The 6,000-nt window shown below is 34.1% G+C and overlaps 1 long non-coding RNA gene across 1 annotated transcript in view; it reads left to right on the top strand.

Moving 5' to 3' along the window:
• The first annotated feature begins 3,052 nt into the window (after positions 1-3,052).
• Positions 3,053-6,000, top strand: part of LOC147917650 (uncharacterized) — a 45,602-nt gene continuing 42,654 nt past the window's right edge. Inside the window, exons 1-3 of the long non-coding RNA XR_015551734.1 lie at positions 3,053-3,223; positions 4,054-4,153; positions 5,023-5,137. This is a non-coding gene — a long non-coding RNA (uncharacterized LOC147917650). The remainder of the gene's footprint in view (positions 3,224-4,053; positions 4,154-5,022; positions 5,138-6,000) is intronic.

The following is a 6,000-nucleotide window of genomic DNA, read 5'->3' as shown; positions in this document are numbered from 1 at the left end:
ATACATGGTTCCCTTTTCTCTCATTCTCACCAACACTTGTTCTCTCTTGTCATTTTGATAAGAGCCATTCTAACAGATATGAGGTGATATCTCATTGTGGTTTTGATTTGCATTTCCCTGATGGTTTGTAATGTTGAACATCTTTTCATGTTCCTTTTGACCATTTATATGACTTCTTTGAAAATCAGTATACTGAGTTCTTCTCGCTGTTATAATCAGATTGTTTGATTTTTTTTTTTTTTTGCTATTGTGTTGAGTTCTTTATGTATTTTGGATATTAACCCCTTATCAAATATATGATTTGCAAATATTTTCTCCAATTTCTTAGGTTGTCTTTTCATTGTGTTTATGGTTTTATTTGTTGTATAGAAGCTTTTATTTTGATGTAAAACCACTGTTTTTTTTGTTTTTGTTCTCTTTGCTTTGGTGTCAACAAAAAATTTTATTGCCAAGACTGATGTCATGGACCTTACCCATTATATTTTCTTCTAGAAGTTTTATAATTTCTGGTCTTATGTTCAAATCAAGTCCATTTATAAAATCTATAAATAAACTTTTCAATAATTACATTTAATAGTATTTATTGTTTTATAATGTTTTATTATAATTATGTTGTAATATTTCTAAGAAAAAATAGTTTGACAAACATTTTTGATAACTTAAAATCTTAAACCTATACTGAGTTAAGATAAAGAATGAATAATTATTGAATATCAAGATCATTTTAAAGTAAGATAAAATATTGAAACATTAATTGCTTAATATGTTTACCTAATTTTGGCATCTTGTTTATATATAGTATAGAGAAGCTAACTAGATTTAAGCCTGCTTTGAAATATGACAAATTGTACTATGAAAACGGCATATGCCCCTAGAAAATTATAAAAGTGTACTCATAAATTACTACAGAATGATAGTTACTGCCAGGCAGTTAAAAATTGCTTACTTCCTAGTTTTTGTTTTCTGTAAAAGATGGGCGACTACTGGTAAAAAAAAAATTCATAAATCTAAATAAAACTACCGGGAATAATAAGGGTAAAGAAAAAAACCTCTAATGCAGAGAAAGTAAGGCATATTTTTGATAAGGAAAAGCATTTAGGCGAAAAGGAGTAATTTTGTCCTAACATAAAATGACTGGTGTTTCATAATGATGAAGACAAAAACTGAATGGACATTAAAAAAAAGTTGTATAGGGGCCTGCCCCATGGCGTAGTGGTCACGTGCACGCACTCTGCTGCTGGCAGCCCGGGTTGAGATCACTGGCGTGCATGGATGCACCACTTGTCAGGCCATGCTGTGGTTGCGTCCCATATAAAGTAGAGGAAGATGGGCACACATGTTAGCCCAGGGCCAGTCTTCCTCAGCAAAAAGAGGAGAATTGGTGTGGATGTTAGCTCAGAGCTGATCTTCATTACAAAAAAAAATAAAAGTTGTATAACAATTGTGGGGAAGGAATCATAAAGAAGGAATCTTGTGTGTTCAAAGCTGATTAATATGAGGATGGATTTATTTATAAAATTTTTTAAGTATCAGCCTTAGAATTTATAAAATACTGATGCAAAAGTAAAATTTGTTTCTCCCTCTCTGTTACAAAAGCAAAGGCTTCTTACACTATTGATCTGCTTTTAATAAGAAACTGTAAAGAAGTTTTCCTTTCCTATTAAGTAGTCTGCCTGAGAAACCAAGATTTTGTGTCTAAAAATAATTTTCTGTGCTTCATGTGGTCTTTATCAGGTCATTGATTAGTTTAAAATTTTTCAATATTAAAGGAGCTAGATTTTTTTACAACTATGTAGCTTTCTGTACTTGCCTTTGAAATCTTTTAATTGTCACTTTGGCTAAATGGATAACTAAGTATAGTTTCACAGTGACTTATGATCCTATTTAGTCAAGTGTTCAAACCTTTTGACATTTTTGATAATTCCCCAAATCAAATTCCAAATGGAGTCTCTTTGACCTCAAATTAACTTTGAGATTTCCCAGAGTGCCCCTAGAAAATCACAAATGACTTGTCTCTTCCCTTGTAAAAAGGTAGATGCTGAACTAATTAGGTATTTTTTGTATGTTAAATTACATGGGAAGCATTGTGAAATAAGTGATGATAAATCTTCTGAGGTTATATGTGTGTAGGTATATGTTACTAATACAGGTATTCAAGAAATTTTACCAAAAAAAAGAAAATTTACACAGTTCATAGAAATGTGTCATACTTTTGTTCTCCAGTTATTATGCTTAAATGCTGTGTGCCACAGAAATAAGTAATTTTCCTTATCCAATAAACTCTCACCAGAAGTTTAACCTTGGCCTCATTAAGTCATTTGTCATTCATAAACAGTTAGTCTTTGGCTCCAAAAGTTTTTATAATCAGTTACAGGCAAGAATGCTCCATGATGGTAACAATTAAATAACTTTGAGGCTATGCCTCTGGACTGAGCCAAAATTTCCAGAAGTAGTGAAGAAGCTGATGGGTTGATACCCTACTAACCCAAGATCTTGCAGAACAAGAATTAATTATGTGGAGCTGAACAAATTGATGAAGATGATTATAATCTTTAGAAATTTTTTATTTAAAACTGCTGACTTTTGGTGGTGAAAATGCAGTCTATACAGAAGCTAAAATATAATAATATACACCTGAAATTTACACAATGTTATAAACTAATGGGACTTCAATAAAATAATTTTTAAAAAGAGAATAATTTAGTGAAAAAATATGTTAATCCTTTAAAACACAGACATTAATTCAAAAGATAGTGTTTGAGAACAGTGTATTAAGGAAAGCAAGCAATAAATACAGTTTGGCACTTTAAAAAAATGCTGTTTTTTTAATGTTTTGTTTACCATATTGACTTAAAACTTTTTCTCTTAAGCTACATTTAATTTATGGCAATTTGGTAAAGTATACCTTTGTGAACAACGATGAAACAATTCATTTTTCTCCCTAAGTGATACCTCCAGAATTCAAAAACTCTTAGTGAGTATTCTTATTTTTATGGCAATAAAATTATTTGTGTAATTTCAATAAAAATCTGTTCTCCTTGTAACAGGACACAATTGGAAACATTGAATATATCACCAAGTCTTTGACTGGAGTGTCGTGTTTGAGAATGACGTGCATGGAATCAGATAAGACCAAGCAGCTTTAAGAACTAAGGTTGACTTTAAGGAGCCAATGCTTATAAAACAAGCCTGTACCTGTCTTACAGGATTTTCCACCTTACAGGTCAGTAAGGAAGGTCACTTCTTTGACCAGTTCAGGAATCCAAGGAGATTTTCAGGATCCCTAGAAGAGAATAATTTCCCCAAATCTATTGTCATTCCAGGAAAAATCTGGCGGTGAGTCTTTGGCTTGTGTTCCTAGCCTTAAAGGCTTTGAAAACTAAAATCAGAAACCTTATGAAAAGTTCCAGCAAGACAAACTCAAGAGACCTATGTGGTCAATCACTATTCTTGGTACAGTTATGTAAATAATCAGGACAAGTTTAATAAAACTAGACTTATTTTGCAAGAAAATTGATCTTACTTTATCTCTGATTGAATAGTGGTGACTGTAGAGAGAAAAGTTATGTTTCAGTGCAAAACCATAATGTACCCTTTTGGGGTCTGTCTTGAACATTTGCCAGTCCATGCTAAAGCTTTATTCTTCTAGTAGTGCTCCAATATCTGGCTATAACTCTCCAAATTAAAGTTTCCAACTTTTCTGTGTTCTGACTTGGAATCAATGAGATTTAAAAGCGCCCATTTCCCAAATCCCTGCAAATTGAAGCTGGATGACTTGATATAAAACTCAAGAAAATTACCAAAACAGATCATTTATAGGCAAATTTTATGCCCGTGTCTGTGTGGGCCACTCAGAAAGTTCACCATAAACCTGAAGCCATCAGCACAGACATTCAAATTGCAAAACAGGAAATTCATTGGATTGTCACTGCAGTCCTCATTCCACCATATAAGGATGCTCAGAGCCCAACATCAAGAAATCTTTTTGAGTGGCTGCTCTCTGGAATCAAAAACGGGGTTTTACCTTAATCTATTTTTTTCTTGTTTCCATAGAAATTCCCCCTCGTTAAGTGCCTGATGGCTAGCATGATAAAGCATACCCTCTGCTACCTGGTCTCAACATATGATTCAGCAGGTACTTAATGAACAAAAGGTGAGCAAAAAAGAAATGGACTTATAATGTTCTAAGTAAAGAAGAATATCTCTTTATTCCTTGGAACAATAGGGGGACTGACAAAGATACTTTGCTTAACCAAACTTTAGTCAAGCTCCTGAACCTTCTCGTAGGACCATCTATGCACTTCCTTCTAATATCCTCAGCAAGAATCCTGTTAAGTCAGTTTAGCAAGAGTCCCTCATACTCCATGTCTGATCATACTCAATATCTAATCAGGTTTCTCATCCTTCACTATTAACCAGGTGATGTCTGGTAAGCCTGCCCTGTTTTCAGCAAGAATCCTGTTGGCTCCATATAGCCAAAATCCACAACATTTAATATTTTCTCATAGTAATTTTCTGTTCACTGACACCCCTAAGGTTCCTTAGCTACATATTCCCACTTGCCCAATGCAGAATTGACCCTGGTTTAAGACTGAGGACTCTTTCACCTATTACAATAGTCCTGAATATATGAGTTTTTACCACTTTAACTATTGTATGGCTATGGATTTTCTCTGATGATAGTCAGAATCAATTACCTTACCCACTACCCCAAATCCCTTCCTTGGATGTTGATTCAGATGCATAAGGAGCCCAGTTAGGTCAGATGGAACAATTAATTTCCGTTCAGGGGAATCATTGTTTTGTCTCCTGGTGGAATTATTTCTTCCTCTGGAAATAAGACTTCTAGGTCAACAGAGCTTTAAGTCCAGGGAAACGGAAGCAAATAGTGTCACTCTCATTTCCTTCCCTGAATTCATGGACCTATGAATTCTGGAATAAGATAAATAAATACTGAGATATCTTTTTCCCTATTGTTAAAGTACTGAATAAAATCATTTTTTACACTATTTTCTTTGCCAGTTATTTGCTGCAAATAAGATAGATCAGATTCAACATTGGAGCCCCAGACTCCTCACCAGGATCCTAAGTTTGTACCTTGAAGACTTCACTCCTGACTGATTGATTGCATCAGTTGGTGAGTCCAACTCCTAAAGCATTGCTCCAGAAAAATGTTCTTTGAAGCTAGTAGGGCCAGATTTTGATTCATAGGATTTTGAGTATACTCTAGAAGTTAAGTTAGAGACCCACACAAAGAGAAGCTTGGTTAGAGTACTAAGGTAGAAACCTAGTTTGTAAGAAGTTGTTACAGTCCCAGGCAAGCAAAGCTCTGTTAGAGTCCCAGGTTACTCTGTTCATAAGTATAAGGGTACCATTAGGTAAGCACATTGGAGCTACTCAGCAGACTGAAAACCCCCTTCTTGAACCCTCGCTAACTGTATGCTCTGCCAACTCTGTCTACTTCATTACTTGTTGACATTATTTTACTAAGGATCACTGGGAATTTCAAAGGCTTCTTTGGGAAACATAAGATTTTCTCAAAAAGCTTCTCTAAAACCTCTCCCTTCACATCACCTGTGCTCCACAGTCTCTATCAGATTACATGACAGTGCAAAAGAAATTACTGACCAGTCTCCTCCACAAATATTGCTGAACAGATATGCTTAACTTGTCTCATTTGCCAGAGACACAGTTCAGGTGAAAATATAAATTGGAGATGAACCAGTGAGATTGTATTACTATATTTTATTAAGTCAGGGCTAAAATTTTAGAATGAAAGCTTTAAAATCTCTATTTGCTTCTGTCTCTAAGTATATATGTGTCCTTCTGTATATATGCATACATATGTGTTATGAATATGTGGACTTTCCTACCTCCAGATGATAAAGTCCCATTTACTTAGGATACCTTTGGTAAATAAAGCTAGTTTTTAAAATGGTTGGTAAAATAAAAACAGATATGTCCTCAGAGATGTCAGCATTCAATATAATAACAAAATAT

This window comes from Ceratotherium simum, chromosome 3 (assembly GCF_057802395.1).
Source record: "Ceratotherium simum simum isolate JZ-2026a chromosome 3, ASM5780239v1, whole genome shotgun sequence".
NCBI classification, from domain to species: Eukaryota; Metazoa; Chordata; class Mammalia; order Perissodactyla; family Rhinocerotidae; genus Ceratotherium; species Ceratotherium simum.
Note: the sequence above shows the minus strand (reverse complement) of the source record. Positions and strands in the feature narration are given on the sequence as shown.